At 41.2% G+C, this 25082-nt stretch overlaps 1 protein-coding gene across 3 annotated transcripts in view; it reads right to left on the bottom strand.

Moving 5' to 3' along the window:
• The window catches only part of kiaa0232 (KIAA0232 ortholog), a 140419-nt gene extending 115929 nt beyond the window's left edge, over positions 1–24490 (bottom strand). For all 3 annotated transcript variants that reach the window (XM_055643104.1, XM_055643092.1, XM_055643097.1), the window contains exon 1: positions 24364–24490. The gene's annotated coding sequence lies outside the window, so the exon portion shown is untranslated. The remainder of the gene's footprint in view (positions 1–24363) is intronic.
• Between the last annotated feature and the right edge of the window lie 592 nt (positions 24491–25082).

The following is a 25082-nucleotide window of genomic DNA, read 5'->3' as shown; positions in this document are numbered from 1 at the left end:
AAGGACTTTCTTTTAAAAAGGCAATGATGAGAAATTTCTTTAGTCAGAGGGTGGTTAATCTGTGGAATTCTTTGCCACAGAGGCTGTGGAGGCCGTCAGAGGATATTTTTAAGGCAGAGATAGATAGATTCTTGATTAGTTCACGTGTCAGAAGTTATGGGGGAGAAGGTAGGAGAATGGGGTTAGGAGGGAGAGATAGATCAGCCATGATTGTATGGCAGAGTAGACTTGGTGGGCTGAATGGCCTAATTCTACTCCTATCACTTATGAGCTTATGACATCATCTCTATCCCTTGGCCATGAATTTCATTTCCATTCCTGTAAATGTTAAAACTGAATCAGACTGTTCAGCACTGATCTCACACTTCAGATGACACCAAGCTAAGCTTCTTGACTCATACCCTACTCGTCACTAAGATCACCTATTTCCTGCTTTGTAAGGTTGCTTATCTCCATTCCTGCCTCCACCTAACAACTGCCAAAACGCTCACTACCTCATCTGTACTTTTATTACCTTCAGAATAAATTATTCCAATGCTCATCCATTATTTTCCATTTTTCCACCCTCCACAATTTGAATTTGAACCAGAACTCATTCCACATCAAATGCACACTTAAGTTGCATATACCCTGCGATACTGAGCTCGCTGATGCAAAAGAAGGAAGATTCTCAGAAAAATCATGTGTGGTATGCATAATGTGTTTACTTGAGCAACATTAAAGTGAACTAATTTAGATTTTAATACCTTAGGAGAGCCAAACAAAGTCTTTGGAATTATTCTTCAAAATGATTTTACATTTAGTTCAGGTAACATTTATATGAATGTGTTTTCAAAAATGGTTCAAGATGCTCTTTCTTTGCATTTGCCTATCTGAGAGGAAACAACTTCTGTATAAATTCAATATCTGTGGCAGCTTTATACAAACTACAGGAAACATACATAAACAGAGCACTGCGATGGAAAGTTACAGCATTTATAATTTTAAGATGCCCCAAACAATATTAAAGTGGAAACAAAATGTTGCATGGGATATTGCACATATTCAGAAAATTATAGTCGCCCTATTACTATTTACCCTTTACAGGAAGGATGGAGATGCCTTGGAGATTGCAAAAGAGGTTTACCAAAATGCTGTCTAGATTAGAGGGTATTAGCTACAAGGAGAAGTTGGACAAACTTGGATTGCTTTCTCTGAACATCCGAGGCTGGGGAGACCTGATAGAAGCAGATAAATTATGAGAGACAATATATAGGGTAGACAATCAGAACCTTGCCCCCAGAGTGGAAATGCCAGGGACTTGAGGGCATAGCTTTAAGGTGAGAGGAGCAAAGTTCAAAGTTTATAGGTTCCTTGAAGGTCCAGTCACAGGTAGATAAGGAAGTCAAAAAGGCTTTTGGCACATTGGCCTTCCTCAGTCTGAGTATTGAGTATAGACTTTGGGAGGTCACGTTGCAATTGTATAAGACGTTGGTGAGACCAGATTTGGAGTATTGTGTTCAGTTCTGGGCACCATGTTATAGGAAAGATATTGTCAAGCTTGAAAGTGTTCAGAGAAGATTTAAAAGGGTGTTGCCAGGACTAGGGGGTTTAAGCTATAGGGAGATGTTGAGTCTTGATTCTTGGTTTCTTGGTCCTCCAAAATATTCCAAATGGAATTTAAACTGGAGGTGGTACCTCATCTCCCCCTCCCCCCCCACCTCTCTCCCCCCTCCCCCCCCTCCCCCTCTCTCTTCCCCCTCTCCTCACGCCTCTCTCCTCTCCTCCCCCCACCCCCATCCCTCTTTCTCCCCCACACCCCCTTCCCTCTCTACCCCACCCCCCTTCCCTCTCTACCCCACCCCCCTTCCCTCTCTCCCTCTGCCCCCTTCCCTCTCTCCCTGTCCCTCTTCTCCCCTCCCCCTCCCCCTCCACTCTCTCCCCCCACCCCTCTCCCCCTCCCTCCACACTCTTCCCCCTCCCTCCCCTACCCCATCTCGAGTCGGCTGGGTTTCTCTTCCTTGGAGCACAGGAGGATGAGGGGTGGATCTTATAGAGGTGTATAAAATCACGAGAGGAATAAATTGGCCTTTAAGAGGTATTTAGATATGCACATCGGTATGCATGGAATGGAGGGATATAGATCACAATTATTTTAACTTGGCATCATGTTTGGATATTGTGGGCAGAAGGACCTGTTCCTGTGCTGTCTTGTTTTATGTTTTACAATCATGCCATCACAGCATTCAATTGTTCACAGCATTATTAACTCATTACCTCAGATAACCGATCTAATACATTGCAAATATAAATCTCTCAATAACCTCACCATTTTTATAATTTTGAATTATGTTACTGTATTCAAATGGAATATGTCAACAGCACAGCTGTTGTCTACAGTTCTACTTATTTTTCTAAATCACTGGGGTTGATAATGTAAATTACAAACTTAAACATTATCACCAAGCACAACACTTAAAGCAAGAGTTTCCTATTGGAATCTGTTGGAATCCTGGATAAAACATCTGTTCAACAGGAACTCACTTAGATGGGGCACCTTGGTCACATGGATGAATTGGAATTAATGGCCCATTTCTGTGCTGTATGACTACAAGGCAGGAATATCAAAACCATTGTGTTTGGTTGCAATATTCTGCTTTCATCAATTCTCTCCTTGCGTGTCTTTGCTCTACCTTCGTTAAATCTTTTATGTTGTACTCTGCATCTTTCACACCACCAAGTAGTGATATTGATTCTTAATTTATTATTCTCCCTTATAATTAATGATTCTACATTCCACAACACAGATCATAATTGTCACATTAAAAATACAGATCAACTTCTAGTTCTGCAGTGAACCCTAAAACTCACTTCACCTCCAGAACCAAATTAAGAATTGAATTTTGGTGCCTCAAATCAATAGCCTTTTTGCAGAGACACTATCCTCTGCAATCAGGATCACTATTATTTTTTAAATAAATCCCTGGTACGATTTTAGCCAGATGTCAACCGGGCCAAGGTGACCAGTAGAGAGGCATCATTGGAACAGATTGTATGTATAAAAAGAGGCAGATGCACGGAGCTATTGATTTTAAAGCAATTAATAGGAAGCTCAAAATGCAAACAAACGAGTAGCTTTCTGCTCTAGTTAAGCATCAACTCTGGAATATCTGCAGTATACTCTTTGTTTGGGAAATCTGTCCTTTAAAAGAATAAAGACTGGATAGACTTGGTTTATACTCTCTAGAATTTAGAAGATTGAGAGGGGATCTTATAGAAACTTACAAAATTCTTAAGGGGTTGGACAGGCTAGATGCAGGAAGATTGCTCCCGATGTTGGGGAAGTCCAGGACAAGGGGTCACAGCTTAAGGATAAGGGGGAAATCCTTTAAAACCGAGATGAGAAGAACTTTTTTCACAGAGAGTGGTGAGTCTCTGGAACTCTCTGCCGCAGAGGGTAGTCGAGGCCAGTTCATTGGCTATATTTAAGAGGGAGTTAGTTGTGGCCCTTGTGGCTAAGGGGATCAGAGTGTATGGAGAGAAGGCAGGTACGGGATACTGAGTTGGATGATCAGCCATGATCATATTGAATGGCGGTGCAGGCTCGAAGGGCCGAATGGCCTACTCCTGCACCTTGTTTCTATGTTTCTAAAAGTAACCTCTTTGAAATCAGTAAGTAGAAATGGATATTCACAAGGTATCCACTGCATAATACAACCTCAATATAGCATTGTTTTTTGGGTTTTTTTATGTGGCTAGTGATGGGATCCTGTTGGAGGTGGTGGAAATTTCGGAGAATTGTGAGGCCCTCACTCGTGTCTCCTCGGTAACCCGCAACTCCACCCTTGTTCCCCCTCCACCTGGTCACGACAGAGTCCCCCTAGTCCTCACCTTCCACCCCATCAGCAGTCGTATACAACACATAATCCTCCAAAATTTCCGCCACCTCCAACGGGATCCCACCACTCGCCACATTTTCCCATCTCCACTCCTTTCCGCCTTCCAGAGACCGTTCCCTCCACAACTCCCTGGTTAACTCATCCCTTCCCACCCAAACCACCTCTTCCCCAATTACCTTCCCCTGCAATCGCAGAAGATGCAACACCTGTCGCTATACCTGCGATATATGCAATTTTCCCTCCAAATATTTTATGTCTGAGGATAATCAATTTTGAAGCTTAGGTAAGTTGAACTGCACAATTGCCAACCTAACCAAGTACAAAAACATAAATAGAAACAAAAAACAAGTCCACAGTAATGCAAGAGGCTGGCCATGGTGGTCCACTTTCGAGGAAGGGTTAGGGTTGTGTAGGTTGTTTCAAAAACGTGATAGCTGTAGGAAAGTAACTGTTCCTGAAAGAGTTAATGGGGTACTTCAGGCTTCTGTACCTGTTTAGACCTCTTACCAGGTGGTAGCAGTGAGAAGAGCACTGGGCCCAGATGCTGGGAATCCTTAATGATAGATACCACCTTCTTGAGGCAGCACCTCATGTAGATGCTTTCAATGCAAAAGAGGCCTGTGCCTGTATGTGCCCAGGCCGAGTCCATCAATCTCTGCAGCCTCTTGGATTCCCATGCGTTGAAATTGTCACACTAGGACATGAGGCAACCAGTCAGATTATTTCTACAATATTTTGTGTACAAGTTTGTTAGAGCTTTCAGTGGCATGCTGAATCTCTTTAAACCACTAAGTAAAGGCTCTGGTGCTTCTTTTTTGTGGTTGCTTTTATGTGCTGGGCCCAGAACAGGTCATCAAAGATGTCACCGCCTAGGAATTTGAAGCTACTAACTCTCTCCACCACCAACCCAGCAACAAAAACATACGTCTGGTTTCCCAACTTCCCCTTCTGAAATCAACTATCAATTTCTTGGTCTCATTGATGTTGGGCGGAAGGTTGTGGTTGCAACACCATTGAAGCAGGTTTTCCATCTCTCTCCTGTGCACCACCAGTGATTCCACCAACCACAGTGGTGTAGTCAGCAAATTTATAGATAGAATTGGAGCTGTGTTTAACCATGCAATCTTCAGGTGCACCTGTGTTTATGGCCAATGAGGAGGAGATATTGCTACACGGAGGTTTGCGATAAGGAAGTCAACAATCCAGTTGCAAAGGCATGTACATAGGCCCAGAGCTTGGTGATGAGCTGATGGGAAGTTGGTGTTGGATGCCGACCTGTAGTTTATGAACAGCAGCCTGACATATATGTTTCTATTATCCCAATGGTCTAGAGTAGAGTGGAGAGCCATTGAAATAACATCTGCTGTTAACCTGTTGTGGTAATTAGCAAATTGAAGCCCATCAGGTCATCTTTGAGGCAGGAGTGGCTTCATACCAAAACTAACCTCTCAATGCACTTCATTATGATGGAAGGTAGACAAAAAATGCTGGAGAAACTCCGCGGGTGAGGCAGCATCTATACTGGTGAAACACAGTGGGTGAGGCCTGGAGAAACTCAGCGGGTAAGACTGGAGAGTGGGCACAACGTGCCTAGATTCCTGACTATCATATTTGATCTATTCTCAGAACTATTGCCATTTCACTATTTGCTATCAAATACAATCATGGCAAATGGGATTTACCAGATCTGCACTTAATATCTCACTGATAATCAGGACAGTGTACAAGTACTTGGTTGAGAACATAACTAGAAAAGGTTAGAGCCAAGTCATGCAGCACAAAAACAAGCACTCTGTCTATACTAACCATCAAGTATCAAGTCTATACTAACCATCAAGTATCAAGTTCCAGTAATCCTTTTCTAAACCCATATTTTCCTCCATAAAATCCAATCAAGTCCCCCTAACTTCTACCACTTGCATACACACTAGGCAAATTGCAGTGGCTCTTTAGCCTGCCACAAATCTTTGGGATATGGGAGAATTAGAGAGTTGTACTGCATGACCAGGTCCTTCAGCTCACTATGATTTGTTGACCATCAAGCAAGCAATTAGTTAGCAATCTTGTTGTGCCAAGCCCCTTGGGCAACAGTGACCATAATATGGTGGAATTCTGCATTAAGATGGAGAGTGACACAGTTAATTCAGAACGTGAATTAGGTCCTGAACTTAAAGAATGGTAACTTTGATAGTATGAGATGGGAATTGACTAAGATAGACTGGCAAATTATACTTAAAGGGCTGATGGCGGAGATGCAATGGCAAAGATTTAAAGATCTTTAAAGATATGGGGAGAAAACAGGAACGGGGTACCGATTCTGGGTGATCAGCCATGATCATATTGAATGGCCTTCTTCTGCACCCATTTTCTATGTTTCTATGCAGCTACATATCACACACAAATCCCATTTTTATTCTCACCATCTCCCCCAAATATCACCATTCACCCAAGTGCAATTTAAAGAAGACACTTAATCAATAAGCTCTTGTCTCATTGGAACATTAAGTTGAAACCAAAGAATCCAGAAGAAACACGATGTGTAATTAAGTATGAAACCTATGTGGCCACAAGAGAAACATGCAAACTCCACATAGGCAGCACGAAGTGGGACTGAACTTGAGCCACAGGAGGCAGGAGGGAACAGCTCTGCCTATTGTGGTAGGCGTTGATTCAATCAAAAAGCTCATCAAGAACTTGTTATGGTCCTGATTGCCCATTATTTAGCCAGTCATATTGATTAATTCAACTGATTTGGAGTTTGCTAGATCCAAGACTTGTTAAGTTATGAATGTATAATTTCATTATTCACATCAATTTGTTTTAAAAGATTGTAAGATGCGATTTCTGATGTATAGCGGAAAGATCCACAGAAACACAGATGCAGGCAGATGTGCAGGATTGTACACAAAGCAACATGAAGCACCTTGAACAATCTCCTTGCAAATTGCTGAACTGTCAGGTTGAAGTTGCTCAAATCTTGGGTAAAATTGTTCACGTCATTGTTGTATTGTTGTTATAGATTATGAATGGCCATGAGCAGAACCTAATGCCAGGCATCTGCTGCTTGCCATACAGCTCTTCGAGGTCTCTATCGCAATGAAATACTATATTTCAAGAACTTCTCCCTTCAATAATACTGTATCATACAAGCAAATGTACTAATCGTGTTATTACTCATGCTTTTGGCAATGAAAATATCTGCTATGACTGTGATTGCTGCCCCGTGGTCCCAAGAATAGATGTATACTAATGGTAAGCATGGGTTGAAAATTTCATGTTCATGACGATCTCTGGTCTGTCAAGATAGCACAACTGAAGAGGGGAACCCTTCCAAAGCATGTGGCCTTATTCTCTTCGATTACTCTCTTCTCCTGTCAAAGATGCAGCAGGTATAGCTGCAGACAAGGGTAAAGCATGAAATCCTGTTAACTAAATCATGGAAGGCATCCTAATTGGTGCACACAACAGCATCTCACATTGAAAAGGCTAACAGTAGTCTTGCCTGTGGTTATCAGTGTATGGATAGTCTTTTTCAGAGGCAGAGCCAGGAATGAAAAGCCAAGGAATGAGGAAGCACTTATTCCTCAAAACCCACCTGTCAGAACAGTGGTGTCCTTGTAAAATTTAAAGGTTGCCAAATAATGAAGATATCACATGCTTCCAGGATATCTGACAATAGTCAGGAGGAAATTACTCTAATGGAAGTATTTTAGATTGGAGTCCTGAAAGTCAGCTTAAAGCACTAATCAGCAGAGTGTTTTATTATCTACACTTTGGTGAAGCTGTGGTCATTTGTGGACTGAATTTCATCTGCACTGAAGGAAAAGCATAGGAATCCTATTTCTTTGAAATAACAATTTCCCTATGGTGAGCAGCAAATTTCAAGATATAGAACTGATTAGTGATGGCTGCCTCAAATCATCCTAAAACAAGAAAGTTAAACAAGAAATAAAAATAGACAAAAAGCTGGAGTAACTCAGCAGGACAAGCATTATCTTTGGAGAGAAGGAATGGGTGACATTTCGGGTCGAGACCCTTCTTCAGACCCAAAACTTCACCCATTCCTTCTCTCCAAAGATGCTGCCTGTCCCAGTGAGTTATTCCAGCTTTTTGTGTCAATCTTCAGTTTAAGCCAGCATCTGCAGTTCCTTCCTACACAAGTTAAATATAACAATGATTTTAATCTCAAATGACAAAGCATCAAGATACAGGCACGAGATCAGATTGCAAGTGACAAAGCTTTGTGAAGACTGTTTCAATGACAATTAACCATTGCTCCAAAGAGGAATCGAGAAAGGAGAGTAGATCTTCTGCAAAACCGAGCACTTCTATGTCTCCTCTATCTTAGGCCCTCAATCCTGCCGCTGACATGTAAACTGAAGCTCCATATCATCCAACATAATCAATAATAACACCAATCTATCATCTGAATAGATCAGTGCAATAATATTCAAGTCAAGAGTTGCAAAAACAATGTTACCAAAGTATTTTAAAATCACTAAGGGCATTATTAAGTTTATCAAAAAACATGCAAACATACAATGGCTCAAGCCGTAAATGCACTGTGAGTCCCAATCCTGATCATAGGTCTTTTGTAAATTGGATTTTTCTTCAGTAATTGCTGAAGTTTTATACTATTTACTTCTACACTGGAGCTACATGTGATATATTAACAAATGACGTAACATTTGCTATAAAACTGTAGCTCAATTGATATTGAAATTTTGATTGTTCTGTCAGGATTCTTATTGAATGCATGAGTTAGCAATCCATTGTCATCTATTAATTTTACTGTGGTAATCTTGTTTATACTTCATTCTAATTCACAGGATATTTAATAGAAACCTATGCTGTCTTTCAAAATGTTCCCTTAAATTTGTGCTTTGCTTTTGATGCTTTTCGTGAAAGAATGCATCATCATTCTGCCTTAAAATTACAAACTATTAATACTTACATCCTATGAATAAAGACCACTGCTGCTGAACACTGTCATAATATTCTGCAGAAAGATTCCGATTCCTAACATATCAGCCAAAGACACCAAAGTCATGCTGTGGTCATCTAACATCCGAGACTGTGATGTCCCACACGAGGCATGTTTTATGACCACTTTTCTACATTAGAACCAACATATGCTCCACATCATTTCCCGAGCTACATATATTGGAGGACAGTGCGCATCTAATGAAGTTGGACACCGAGAAGTGTGTTTGTTATGCTTTTCGGTCCCATGCTTTTTAAACTTTACGAGCCACATGCAGCTTGCAAGCCAGGCTTTATAATCCCAGTATAAACACTTAAAGTGTTTAAATAAAAGTATGACATTTTATGGACAATACAAGCAGTTTTTAAATTGAGTAACAATTGCTAAAGTGTTGGTAGACAAAGGTGCTGGAGAAGCTCAGCGGGTGCAGCAGCATCCATGGAGCAAAGGAAATAGGCAACGTTTCGGGCCAAAACCCGCTAAAGTGTTGTGTAGAATATGAAAATTGTGACCAAAGTGAGAGTTTCCTTTTAAATAATAGGACTGCAGACCAGACCCAAATTATGGATGTCGAAGCTGGCCAATGACCAAAGTGTTTCAGAAAACATGACCCAACTTCTTTAAAATTGCTTGAAACCAACGTTGTACAAAGAATATAATTTGTTGTGCAACTGCCTCTGAAAAATTATCAATGGGGTGAACTAAATTCATGAAGTGACACAAAATATGGACCGATGCATGAACCCAAAAAATATTAACATATTTAACAACAGAATTAATTGAACTTTATTTAAATACTGCAGCAAAAATAGTGCAAGATGTCAAGATTGAGGATTCAAATCTACCATTTGGGTGCATTACAGCTTTCTGGGCTTAATATTGAATTGTACAACTTTGGGTAACTTAATTTATCTCTCTACATACATTTGAGATATCGGCTCAGACTACTTGTTTCACCCATTCCCCCCCCCCCAAATTTGTTTGTTCTACTCTCTCATGCTCTCACTTACTCAGACTAGATAGCTTATTCCCATGGTCACCGCAGTTTTACCCTTTCAGAGGCATTCCTACTATCCCACCATCCCAGCAGCGTAACATTCTTTTATCTCCTTTGGAGTCCTGATGAAAGGTCTTCGACCCGAAATGTTACTTTTCCCACAGATGCAGCCTGGCTTACTGAGTATTTTAGATTTCCAGCAACTGCAGTTTTTGTTGATTTTCACTTAGTTATTTCACAAACTGAACCTGACCTGAAACTTGGTTGGATGGAAGCGAGAATTATAATAAGTAAACATTAAAAAAAAGTTCAATCTAACCCAACAAGCAAATATGTGAGTGAAACAAAGTACAGATGCTGGTTTACAAAAAAAAGACACAAAGTGCTGGAGTAACTTTGCGGGTCAGGCAGCATCTCTGGAGAACATGGATAGGTGACATTTTGGGTAAACCCAAAACGTCAACTGTCCATGTTCTCCGGAGATGCTACCTGACCGGCTGAGTTATTCCAGCTCTTTAAAACTTAAAAAAACATATATTGGATGTATTTTTAACCATGTGAGAAATATGACAAAGGAATTGTTACAAGTTATCTGCATTTTTATACATGCCTTATTTATAAAAGTTAATAATCACGTATTTTGATCTATCACATCCATGACAAGAATTTATAAAGCGAGATAGTGGTTTAATTGGTGCAAGTTTCAGAATATAGAATAAATACCCCAATTTCTAAATGCTCACAATCAAGATACCTTCTCAATACACAACAATGTGATCTCATCTCATAAGTAAAAAATAATGAAACATTTCATCTCATTAAAAAAAATGGATTAATACAATTCTTTTCATGTCTTCTAAATGAACCAAAATACTTAACAACCAACCCAAAAATATCACCCATTCATGTTCTGCTTGACCACTCAATTACTCCAGCATTTTGTGTCTATTTTTTGTAAGCCAGCACTTGCAATTCCTTGCGACTATATTTGAAGCGCATCGTCAATTTATGCACGAGGGAAATATTACTCAAAAATTGTTGTTTTATTGGCACTGGCTAATGTTTAGCCAAGATATTGGTAAAACCTCCTCACTTTTTGCACAAAAGTCCGCGAGCATTGCCACTTTCATTTCACTGCACATCTCGTATGTGTATGTGACAAATAAACTTCACTTGACTTGATTTTGAAGAGTGCTTTACGATTATTTACACTATCCGAGAAGGAAGACATGGTTAAATTACATCTCACCTCATACAATAAAAACATTCCCTCGGTATTGCAATTTTATGTCAAAATAGATTCATTGCTTGCTCATAATGTTGTACCTTGGATTTTTTTTTTTTGAAATGACTACAGCATATCCTTTGGGGATGACAATTATGATCAAAATCTGAAAATTCTGTCAGCAGACAAAACTACTCCATAATTAACAATACATAGCACAATGTCCATTTCTTGTAATTTCTACATTAGCCATATCCAGCCATTTGATTAAGTATTTACAATAATCAGTTCCATGGGTCCATCCACAAGTTTGCAGACTGTTGTTGGCCAGATCATAAACAATGACTAGACAGAGTACAGGAAGAAGATAAGAGAACTTCGTAACATGGTGACAGGACAATAATCTCTCCCTCAATGTCAGCAAGATGAAGTTTGAAGTTTTGCAAGTTGGGGAGACATTGTATGTTAACTAGGCCGTTATAGAAGGAGTAAAAAAGGTATATTAGCTGTAAGCAGAAGGCCTATAAAGTTATCAGAAAAGGACAACGTGTGAAGATTGGGAGCTGTTATAATTACATAAAGAGGAAATGATTAAATGATAAGTGGAGGGAAATTTGGCTCCTTTACAGATAGAGGATAGAGAATTGAGAATTGGAAAATGGCAGAGGAATTAAACAAGTAGGGAGAGACTAAATAGATTGTGACTTTGGCATAAAGTGAACATGGATAAGTATAAGTTTCCTTTAATGTCATTCAGACCAAGAACGAAATTTCGTGCCTTGCAGTCATACATAGAATAAAATAACAAAAACACACAATCAACACAAATTTAACATCCACCACAGTGAGTCCACCAGGCACCTCCTCACTGTGATGGAAGGCAAAAGTTTTAAAGTCCTTGTCTCTTCCCTCCTTGTTCTCCCTCTGCACTGAGGCGATCCAGGCTTCCGATGTTGTGACCCCACCAGGTGATGGTAAGTAAGTTAGTCCGGCAGCTGAATCCGAGCTCTGCGAATGGGCCGGTTCAAACTCCGCGACCCGGTGCGGTCGAAGCTGCCGCCCTCCAGTTCAGCGGACGAAGCTGTTGTTGCGGGAGCTCCAGAAAAACAGGTCACCAACCTGTGACCTGCGAGCTACCGAAGATGTCATCCACTGGGCCTGCGGCCGAGCCTCCGAGGCTCCGAAGTCGGGACGCTGCCGCCGGAACGCTGCCACAGCCCCGTAGTCGTGTCACCGCCACAACATCCCCGGTCGGGTCGCCGCCGCCACATCCCCGAAGTCGGGCTGCCGCCGCCAGAACACCGCCTCAGCCCCAAAGTCGGGTAGCTGCGGCCGGAACGCCGCCACAACCCCGAAGTCGGGTCGCTATCGCCGGAATGCTTTATTATTCAATAAAGTGAATGCTCAGTCTTTTCTACAGGGGATTCAAAAACGAGAGAGCATAGGCTCAAGGTGAGGTGGAAAATATTTAAGAAAGACCTCATGGCAACTTTTTCACTCAAAGAGTGGTCTGTGTTTGGGACCGGCTGCCTGAGGGAGACATAGAAACAATACAACGATAACCTTCAAAAGTAATTTAGCCCAATATACAGGGCTCTCACAACTTTTTTTTCCTGTTGCCAGTCAGGCAACCTAGGCAGCTTTTTAGATTGCCAATTGAGAGTTTACGTGTCATTTAACACGGCTTGCATGACGCGTGCGATAATGTGCTCGGACGAAGTGCGTAGTTACCAGTCAGAATTATGCTCAATGAAGCATTCACATATTATTTCTACTTCAAATAAAGTCACAAACTAAACACAATAGCAAGAATGTCCTCCTCAAATTAGGAGACCAAAACTGCACACAATACTCTTAAGTGTGGTCTCACCAGGGCCCTGTCCAACTGCAGTAGGATCTCCTTGCTCCCTGTTGTATAAGGACACAGAGGTCTCGTTGCACCTCCCCTTTTCCTAAACTGACACCAATCAGATAATAATCTGCCTTCTTGATCTTGTAACCAAAGTGGATAACCTCACATTTATCCACATTATACTGCATCTCCCCACTCACCCAACCTATCCAAGTCACCCTGCGGCCTCATAACATCCTCCTCGCAGCTCACCCTGTCACCCACCTTTGTGTCATCCACAAACTTGGAGATGTTACATTTAATTCCTTTGTCTAAATCGTTAATAAATGTTGTAAATAACTGGGGTCCCAGCACTGAGCCTTACGGCACCCCACTATTCACTGCCTACCATTCTGAAAAGGACCCGTTAATGCCTAATCTTTGCTTCCTGGCTGCCAACCAGTTCTCTATCCATGTCAATATCCTACCCCCCCCCCCCCAATACCATGTGCTCTAATTTTGTACACTAATCTCTTGTGTGGGACCGGTTCAAAGGCTTTTTGAAAGTCCAGATACACCACATCCCTTGTCCATTCTACTTGTTACATTCTCAAAAAAATCCAGAAGATTAGTCAAGGAAAATTTCCCCTTCATAGAGCCATGCTGACTTTGACTGATCCTGTCACTGCTTTCCAGATGCTCTGCTACTAGATCTTTAATAATTCCCATTACCAATGTCAGGCTAACTGGTTTATAAATTCCCTGTTTTCTCTCTCCCTCCTTTCTTGAAAAGTTGGGTTACATTAGCTACCCTCAAGTCCACAGGAACTGATCCAGAGTCTATAGAACTTTGCAAAATGATCACCAATGCGTCCATGATTTCTATCGCCACCTCCTTGATTACCCTGGGATGCAGACCACCAGGTCCTGGGGATTTTTCTGCCATCAGTCCTAAATTTACCTAACACCATTTCCTGACTAATGTGGATTTCCCTCAGTTTCTTCCTCCCACTAGATCCTCAGGCCCCTAGTATTTTTGGGAGATTGTTTGTGTCCTTCTTAGTGAAGACAGAACCAAAGTACTTGTTTAACTGTTCTGCCATTTCCTTATTTCCCATTATAAATTCACCTGTTTCTGATTGTAAGGGACCTCCATTTGTCCACTAATCTTTTCCTCATCACATATATAAAGAACCTTTTAGTCAGAATTTATATTCCCCACAAGCTTTCTTTCATGCTCTATTTCCCCCCTCTTAATTAACCCCTTTGTCCTCCTCTGTTGAATATATTTCTGCCAGTCCTCCAGTTTGCTGCTTCCTCTGGCCAATTTATATGCCTCTTCCTTGGATTTAACACTATCCCTAATTTCCTTCGTTAGCCACGGTTGAACCGCCTTCCCTGTTTTATTTTTATGCCTGACAGGGATGAACCATTGTTGCAATTTATCCATGCAATCTTTAAATCTTGTCCATTGCATATTCATTATTCTTTATCTACATCATCGTCTATATCTCGTTTCCCTTATCCCTAACTATTCTGAAGAAGGGTCTCGACCCAGAACGTCACCCATTCCTTCTCTCCAGAGTTTGCTGAGTTACTCCAGCTTTTGTGTCTACCTTCGGTTTAAATCAGCATCTGCAGTTCCTTCCTACACAAATTCATAAAAATTATGCTTCTGAGAACGAGAAATCATTAATTGCAGGAATTGGCAAGATATATCTCAGAGCGAAATGGACAGGAGGCAGGGAACAAGTGCAGGTGCGGTGGTAAGTAATATAGTTTAACATTGATAAAGGTGAAAGATGATGAAATATCCAAAAAGGTAGAACCAATATCAGGTAAGGGAATAAAATCTTGATGTGCCAAACCATCAAAGTGGTAGCATGCACAGTTAGCAGCAGATAGTCTAACAAAAGTTGCTTCCTTTGAGCCAAGTTTCAATAATGCCTCAAGTCACTGCAACCATGGTACGTTACATTAATTTTAATGTTTCCCATGCTGCAAATGTCAGACAGTTAAAAAAAAACTTTGTAATCATCAATGCATTTAAAAAACCACTATAAATGTAAATCTTCAAAAATGTTATTATTTGTAAGGCAACATGTGTCTTTTTTTTAAATTTTTATTTATTAGAAGTGTACAAAAATATAACCAATGGCATATGACATAATAGTTATTGTACAGCTTCAATTTTGACTTTTAGCTGTAGTTAAGAGAAAAGAGAGAAAAAGCAAGAGAGAGAAAAAGTGGAATGTGCAAGGATAGAACCCCTAGACTATCAACCAAAGAGTGAGAAAGTAAAGGAAATAAGCCAAAGAAAAGTAGCCAAAGAGTGAGCAAGTAAAGGAAATAAGGAAAGAATAGAGAAATAAAAAGACAAAAAAAGGGGGAAAAAATGTGATGATATACCTGCCTCGCATCCCTCCCCACGCATCACCTAACCCGTAATTAGATTTAACTCCAAAATTGTGTTGTACCATACTATCCTTATAATAAATGAATGAATGGTGTCCATGTCTTTGAAAAATGCTCTGGTTTTTCTGCTAAGACAAGTCTAATATTTTCAAAATGTAGCACCTCAGACATGTTTGTAATCCACAAGTGTAGGGACAGATGTATATTTCCAAAATTTGAGTATTGTTTTTTAGCCGTTATCAGGCCATAATTAAGGAAACATCTTTGAAATAATGATAGCTCAGAGCAGGCTTCTGACGTACCTAGAATAATCAATTCCATATCGGGGTCCAATTTTGTTTTAGCGTTTTTGAGAAAATTTCAAAAATTCCTCTCCAAACATTATGTGACTTTATGCAAGAGGTGAAGGAATGTGTTATACAGGTGCACAACCTTTTGTCCGAAAGCCTTGGGACCAGACGCTTCTCGGATTTCGGGATTTTTCGGTTTTCCGAACGGAAGGTTTTTAGCGTAGATTTTAACATGTGGCTCAGTGGTTGAGTTCTCGGCTCGTGGCCGCAAGGTCGCGAGTTTGCGCCTCGATCCCGGAAGTTACCCGGTCAGGGCCGGCCTTTAGCTGATAGGACCTATTTCTCCCAATTGGGCCCCGTGCCTAAGGGGGCCCCGCGCTAGAGTAATCAAATCAATTGGAGCAAAGATCTTATAGCGCGCAAGATGGTCCACTCCTGCGAAATACAATGAACTGACGCGTAGTCCGCACCGGAGCGTAACCTCCGTCATTTCAGTAACCCCGACCCGACTTCAGTTATGCCTCTCGCAGCGTTGCGGGGGAACAGTTTAGGTGTTGTTAAATGTTTGAAATGTTTTTTATCACTTCCTTTTTAAACTGCACATGCCTTGTACTTTTTAAACGGCACATACTGCAGATGCTGATTAAACCGAAGACAGACACAAAAGGCTGGCGTAAATCAGCGGATCAGGCTGCATCTCTGATGAGGAATACGTGATAATTGGAGGAAATGGGTGATATTTCGGGTTTACTTTTTCAATAGCTGCCATGAGGGGAGAAGCGCCGGCACCAAGAGCGAGCGAAAGCGTGGACAGACGGACGAAAGCAACGTTCATAGAGCGGCGTTGGAAGATATTTCTGGTCGAGACCCTTCTTCAGACTGATAGTCAAGGGAAAGGGAAACGGGAGATATCGGCATATCTTCCATTCACTTGTCCTTAGTACCGTCCATAGCTCTTGCTCCTCTTTCCCCTGAATCAGAAGAGGGTTCTCGACCCGAAATGTCACCTACAAAGAGGCTTGGTCACTTATTCCGACCTATGATCGTTGCTTTTGTCCGTTCTGTCCGCGCGTTCGCTCGCTCTTAGTGCTGGCGTTTCTCCCCTCAGACTCCGCCAAACAAACACACACAGCATATCCGGCAGATCGCTGCGGGCCGAGAGAGAGTAGAGAGGTAGAGGGGGAAGAAAGGGGTAGATGGGGAGGGGGGTGTGACGGGGAATGGAGAAGGGGGAGGTGCCCACACGCTCCCGGGGTAGCTCTCCCGTCCCTCTAGTCGCCGTGCTTCACGCACACAGCCCCGGCTCCCGCCCTCCCCCCTCTCTCCAGGGAAGACGTGGTGAACAATACACGGAGAGCCGGGCCAGGGGTTGCAGCAACGTTTACAAACGGACTCAGCTCGCGCCCGGACCCAGGCATCCGTTCCCGCCGCTGGACCTCTCCCTCCCTTCCCTCCCTCCCTCCCCTCCCTTCCCGTCTACTCTCCTTCTCCCCTCAGACTCCGCCAAAAAAAACACACACGTACAGCATGTCCGGCAGATTCTTCCTCTCTTTTTTCCCTTCTCTCCCCTCCCTTTGCCGAAACCCTTCCTCAGACTGATAGGGCAGTCTGAGGAAGGGTTTTGGCCCAAAGCGTTACCTATTTCCTTCGCTCCATAGATGCTGCTGCACCCGCGGAGTTTCTCCAGCATTTTTGTGAATCCCTAGACCTAGTTCAGTGAGCGTTCACCGAGGGTCGCCCGGAGAGGTGACCGCGGAACCTCTCGGGTGATCCTCGGTGGACGCTCACTGTATTAGGTCTAGGGATTCCTACTCTGCCGGGCAATATATACCCTCCCTTCTTTCCAGGACCGAAAATGTCCGATTTTCAGAGCTTTTCGGTTTCCGGAATTTCGGATAAAAGGTTATGCACCTGTAGTTGCTTCCTGAAGGAGACATTTATCACAAATAGGAGATACATTTGGAAAGATCTTATTCAGTTTAGACTTTGAATAGTAGAGTCTGTGCAGTATTTTAAATTGATTTAACGAATGTCTAACGTTAATCGAACAATTCTGTATACATAAAAGGTTTTCTTCCCATCTGTCTTTTAGAATTTTTAGACCAATTTCCTCTTCCCATGCTCTTCTAATTACTTCTGACGATGGGATTTCTATATTTAAAAGGGTGTCATACAAATATGATGTTAACTTGTTTGACTCTGAATTTCTATTCATACATTCGTCTAGTATATCTGGCAGCAAAGTTTGGTAGTCTTGGGTATGTGTTTTCAGATAGTCTCGAATTTGCAAGTATCTGAAATATTGATTACCTTTCAGGTGATCTTTCGACTGTAATTCTTGAAATGAGAGAAGAGTTCCCATCTCATAAAAGATCTCCAAATTTTTTGATTCCTAATCTTTCCCAATAAGTAAATGTTTTGTCTATAATAGATGGCTTGAACAAAGGGTTATTGGCAATTGGTGAAAGAAGAGATACATTTCTTAGTTTAAAGGTTGATTTCACTTCTCCAGATTCGTAAAGTACAGGCAACATTTGTCATGTATGCAGACACAAGGAATTGCAGATGTTGGAATCCTGAGCAAAACACCTGGAGTGCTGGAGGAAGTTAGCAGGTCAGGCACCATCTGTGGAAGGTATGGACAGACCACATTTTAGGTTGGGACCAAGTCTGAAGAAGGATCCCAATCCAAAACATTCTTTCTATAGATGCTGCCCGACCCGCTGAGTTCCTCCAGCACTTTGGGGTTTTTTTAAGCTAAATTTAATTCACACATTACTTGCAAAGTGACAATTTTTAACTATATATCTGGTGGCCTCTCATACATCTTTAATTTTTCTTGTTCAAAAAAAAATAATTCTAATAAGCACATTTAAGACCATGTTTTTTCCTCATGATAATTATCTTCTATTTCAAAACTTTTCATTAATTTCTTTGTCACTTTGCCTACCTAGTTTTTGTTTTATAGAATACATTATCAAGGTTATTTTTTACCTACTTAATTATCTGTTCCTTCCCATCACATTCAGGCTTATATCACCCACCCTCCCCCCACCCCCCCAGCCTAGCATTAATCCCTTCCTGATTTAACTCTGTTCACTCCTCCAAACATCAGCGCGCACCCCATCATTCATCCCGTTCTCTCAGTAAATAAGTATAATATCTGGTTGTAGAAAAGAAACATCGAAAATGGACAGCCTAAAGTAAAAATCGTAATAATATTCAATAATTTTGTTATTAAATAACAATATGCAAGGTCGTTTGCTTCCCGTAATTGCTTTGAAATTATAAAACATATTTGAAAAGCTGATCAAAGTAACAATTCTGTTGAGGATGGGCTAATATTCTTCAATCAAACCTGAAAAGTGTTTTCTTGAATTGGTAATAAAACTGAAATAAAACTCACCATCCCATCGCCTATGTTATTTATACTTTTGTAAAACATTTTGGTAAACTAAAATTCACTATCAAAAATCAAATGTAAATACAATTCGGCAATAGTTTATTTTTGTTCAGTAAGGCAGCAACATAATTATGCAACTTAACAAATGGCATTTTTCTAAATGAAAAAAAGGTTTATACCTTATTGTATACCACTAGTTCAACAATGTCTATCTTTGGTTTAAACCAGCATCTGCAGTTCCTTCCTACTCATAAGTTAAAGGAGCAGAATTAGGCCATTCAGCCCTTCAAATCTACTCTGCCATTCAATCATGGCTGACCTATCTTTTTCCTCTCTACCCCATTCTCCTGCCTTCGCCCTATAGCCCGACACTCGTACTAACCAAGAATCTATCAATCTCTGCCTTTGCTGTATACAAACAGCTCATTTGATCCAAACACTTAATTTCTATGAAATTTATAGAAACAAACTTGAAAAATGTTCTGATAAAGAGATTGTTTATGAAGATCCATCACTAACTCACCCTTATATATAAATATTTATTTCATAATACCGCACCAATATTGATCTTCTTCTCACAGAAATAATTGCACTCCTTGAAGCTTGATAACAAAGTAAACTAAAGTGAGCAAAGTGGAAATTATTTTTGCAACCTCCATCAGTAATCCAAGTGTGAAACTTCAAAGAAGCTTCAAATGTACGGAATATGGTCGATGTCATGTGAAATGACAGCAAAATAAACCGAGTAAACAATCTCTTACAATTCAGCAACCGGAGTTTATGAAAAGATATATATACCTAAATTATCGCCATTCATGTTATATTAATAAATTATCCAAAAATTTATATGAATAGTTCTGGGATATGCTCTGCAAGATTACTGGCAACTCCCACATATTTCAATAGACAATAGACAGTAGACAATAGTTGCAGGAGTAGGCCATTCGGCCCTTCGAGCCAGCACCACCATTCAATGTGACCATTGCTGATCATCCCCAATCAGTACCCCATTCCTGCCTTCTCCCCATATCCCCTGACTCCGCTATCTTTAAGAGCCCTATCTAGCTCTCTCTTGAAAGTATCCAGAGAACCAGCCTCCACCTAAGGCAGAGAATTCCACACTCACAACTCTCTGTGTGCAAGGCTGATGAGAATACAACGCTTACACAGAAATGTTCTTTGAACAACTAAATAGCAAAAACAAAACTAACAAAGTGCAAGCTAAAATAAATTCTACCATATAGTTAAAATTCGATACTTGTACAGTAACTTCTTGATACATCAAACAGTTACCAGCCAAAACTTGGAAACCTTCCACTATTTTTTGTTCATGAAAGTCATAACATTTCAGGATAACATAAAGAAACTAAATCATGGACAAAATCATCCTTGGAAAACCATGTGTAATATTTCACATAGTGGATTATTTACAAATGTAAAATTCCTCAAATTGAGTTTATACGCTGATGAACACATTTTATTTCAATAAAAATAAAAACATCATATTCTCTCCTAGTAGATGTTGTCAGCCCTCTACCAGTTAAGTGCTTTCCATTGGACATGATTATGTTGTAATGTACATTGATGTTAAAGGAGACGTTATCACAGCGAAACAGATGTCACCATCATTGCTTCGACAAACGTAGCTGCAATTTAGCTACAAGCCTTCAATCACTCACCAGCTAGTGGTTTTGCATAGTTTCCGTCATTCCACTAAACACGCCCCGATCCCAATATGATTAGTGATAAAACATGCAAAAAATAAAACAAACTTTCCTTTCAAATCTTGAAAATAGCACATATAACTAGGGTTAACATGAGCAATCTATGCGATTTACGCTTTTGGACTAAACATCAATAATTTATTGACATTCACATTTTTGGTTATCATTTATCTATCAAACCATAATAGAATGATTTTATTTTTTGAAATCTAAGTTAGAGGAAGACTGGTCTGAAAAAATCTAAAGAATTTAATAAACTGTACGAGCTTGTGAACTGATGTGAAAGTTAAATCATGTTTTATTTAAGAATCCTGATATAACAATAAAATTAATCTGGAGGCTCCCAGGATTACAGTGTGAAAATAAACATGGATCCTGATCTGCATTAAATAGGATTTATGGAGGCTTAGAAAAATTACAATATAACCACAGCTAGAGTACTTTTAACCTGAATGACAAAATTACACAATTAGGATAAGGCACTTTTAAAACTGGGATGTCAAAATAATGTGTAAAAAGGAACTGCAGATGCTGGTTTAAACCAAAGATTGACACAAAAAGCTGGAGTAACTCAGCAGGACAGGCAGCATTTCGACTGATGCTGAGTTACTCCAGCTTTTTGTGTCTATGTCAAAATAATGACCCCTTCATGAATAAATATAACCAACATTTCACTGTAATAAATCATAATTAGAACATCCTCAATACAGAATGGATTAAAAATCTCAAGTCTGAATTCTATATAATTTAAGATAACATATTAAGATAACAAAATCTCACTGTTTTTCAGAATGACAGCAACGCATTCAGCCAACTCTGCAAGTTAATCCAAACCCCCAAACTCATCGCTTCATTCAGACTCGATGTACATTTCTTACCCAATCGCTAAGTAGGATAAATAAATCCATTTCCCCCTCGCCGTTAACCTTAAACTGGATTTATGTGAACAAATTTGCCATACAAGTGACAAATCAAAATTAAAATGAGAACTGGAATTTAATGTAATCAACAGGAAAATATAATGGGTGTGGTGTTTGAATTAAAAAGTTATATAATGCAATTTATTAAATACAGTTAAAAATCCACGAGATAGCCACAAATGCGCACAAATTAATGCACCAAAAATATGCAACCCGTTTTTGAACTTGACCTTTAGCTCAACTTGTACTACAAACTATGAACGAAGCGATTTCGAAGAATTACTTCATTCAGCTCTTGCACGTGCATGTACAGGAGACAAGAGAATGAATATGTTTTATCCACAATATACACGGAACGAATTGAACTGATTTGAATTGATCTGATTCTTTCCGCTGCCCCCCCCCCCCAAAAAATAAATTCCCCGCCTCTCGCTTCTTTCTCCCTTTGACCGCTCCACCTAACCTGACCACAAGGGCACCGCCCCCTCCGTCACCATTGGTCGGAACAAGCCGGCAGCGCCTCGACGCACCGTGTCAGTGGACCCGGCCCACTTTCTCACTGGTCAACGTCCCCGTCAATCCCAGCGCGTCACAATGGTTAAGGAGGACATCAAGTCAGGTTTTGCCGTGTGCACTGAGAGGCCCAGCGTTTAAGGACAAACTGCGGGGAGGAGTGGGGGAGGAGGGGAGGAGGGAGGGAGAGGGAGGAGGGAGGAGGGAGGAGGGCACTGCGATGATGAAACACACGCACTTGCTCTTATTCCAAACCACATCACTTGCTGACAATATGCATCTTATATATATATATATATATATGAGAGAAGAAGGCGCTCGGCTTCATAAACACAGATGCCCATTTAGGAAAGGTGGGGGGAAATGGGAATTGATTCAAACGCTGCGGAGCTGTCACACTTAAATAAAACGATGGTTATTTTTTGAATTTTAAACCGTTCCCCATTCTGACGCAGCTCGAGGGCGCCGGCTGACATTTAAAAACACACACAATATCCACACACACACACACCCGGCGCTTTGTATAAGCCGGTTACATGTTACATCAATCGCACGGCAACTAGGGCCCCCGCCCCCTCTCTGCTCCTCACACCCCCGCTGCCCAAACATGCGCGTCAACCACGAGAGGCACACACACACACACACACACACAGAAACATGATGAGCCGGTGAAAGGCGCAGCTCCAGGGTCAGAACGATCACCCGAGCGTCCATTCGTTCAGCTCTCTTTACAGTTAACGTGACTTGCCTGATTCTCGCCGCAGCTGCAGCGGGTGGAGGAGGAGGAGGCGGCGGCGGCGGCCCCGGATCGCTTTTGCCCGGCGGCGCTGACAGCACAGATCGCCCTCCACTCACTCACTCACTCTCTCTCCCTCAGCGTTACCGTGCGCCCGGGACTCGACCAACGTCTCTCCCCCTCCCCCCGCCCAAAGCCAAAGCCGCAGCCGCGCAGCGCCACGGCCCCGTCGCCAAGGGAAGCACGTAGTCAGGCGACAGGCCGCAGCACGCCAGCGCCGCCCCGCCCGCCCCGCCCCTCGCAACACGATCACTCCGCCGTGCGCGCAGCACCATCACCAACACAGGCCGGGCCCGGGCCGGGAGAAGGGCAGCAAAATGTAGGTCGCACCTCACCTCGCCTCCCTCCGCGGTCGCAGCGGCGAGCGGGAAGACAGGTGGTCGACCCGAGGCGGCGGCGCTGCTGCTGCTGCTGCAGTTGTTGTTGTTGTTGTCAGTGGGCGTCGAATAAGTCCAGCGATGAGAGGTTTTTTTTTGCTTATTTCCAAACACTGCTCGGACCAGGAAGCGGTTACTTTTGGAGAGGGAGTAGAATATGACTTTTCGAAATAGTCCATTAAATGCGAAAACTTAAACCATTTCCACCCTGTCCTGCTAATGATTTCGAAGATAAGACACAAAGTCCTGGAGTATAAATCAGCATCTGCAGTTCCATGTTTCTACATTCGGATTATAATTTCGATTGTACAGCAGAGATATTATGTCATGGTTACTTAAAAGTGATCATAAACGCGCGATACAGATGCAGGTCTTTCTGGCGGATCACACATGTTTAGATAGTACAGGGCTTTCTCAAAGTTCACTTTACTTGGAAATAAACGTTTGACGTCCTCACCGATTCTTGGGACTTCTTTGCCATAACTCCGCAAAATGGAAAAAGGCTAGAAAGGCTGCGGATGTCGGGGGCAAATATTGCAAGGAGTTGACAACTGCAAATTCCTACCCCCCCTTTCCTCTCCCCCTCCCACCCCCAACAAGACCTTTGGAGCTCAGAACCAACGGGACTGGGGATGCCAGTCTAAAACCAGGCAATCCAAAACTGTTATAAAAAAAAACGAAGAATTTTAAGATTATATTTATTCGTTTGTCTAGGACGATGGGACGGGACATTTGATAGTTGTATGTATAAATATGGCATGTGTTTTCGCAATACCATGACAATAAATATTTTATAAAGTTGCATCAGATCATAGATGCAAAACTGCAAATCCATGTAAACACAGCAAACATTTTATTTACGAATGGTGTACATCAAACTAAGCCATGGGTGGTAACTTCAAGTTTTCATAAGTGACACAAGCCTAGGTGAGTTACACAGATCTCTTACACTGTCTTATATTTCAGAATGGTTTACTCGGGAAATAGAGTGAAGGTGCACATTGTCTTACCTTTCGTTGTGATGTTTTATCCCCGTGTGGGAAGCTGTTCTTGTGCCAAATGGATACTGCAAAAATTGGGTGAGAGTTGCTATGGCTGTAACTGTGAGCTCACGTGTCAATGCCATTGGATACTGGGGTTGATTTTGTTAAACAACCATGGCTTCTGGGTAACGAGTTACTGTAAACTTATCTCGCAAGAGGTGCAAATTCCACATTCCAGAGATGACAACTGTTTAATGCGTGGGTTAATTACATAATATTGTTTAATGCAGCAGGTTGTCATTTTTTGTAATGACAGATGAGTTTTGATTTGCACATAGTTGAAATTCACATCATACAAATAATGACATTAATAACTGCACCAAATGTGTAAATTATGATCTTTTTGAGGAGATTTATTTGCTATTAGATGGGATACACGCAGTAATGTTGCCAAAAGTAATGCCATTTTGCAGTATAATAATGTGTATTTAAAATTAATATCTGTTCTACAATGTATAATTTGATTTCATTATCTTAGCAATGACATGAATATGAATATAATGTGTTAGTATGGATTTCAGAATAATTTGCAATTGAAATTGAAATTTAGTTTGAATATTTAGTTCTTCTGACATGTATGATTGAACTGCGACCCAACTTTATATGTCTATCTTTACCCACATCCCTTTAATGCCTTTGGTTAACAACTTTTTTTAAATCTCAGATTTACCATTCACAATTGACTT

Source organism: Leucoraja erinacea, chromosome 1 (genome assembly GCF_028641065.1).
Source record: "Leucoraja erinacea ecotype New England chromosome 1, Leri_hhj_1, whole genome shotgun sequence".
Classification (NCBI taxonomy): domain Eukaryota; kingdom Metazoa; phylum Chordata; class Chondrichthyes; order Rajiformes; family Rajidae; genus Leucoraja; species Leucoraja erinaceus.
This window is presented reverse-complemented; position numbering and strand designations above follow the sequence as displayed.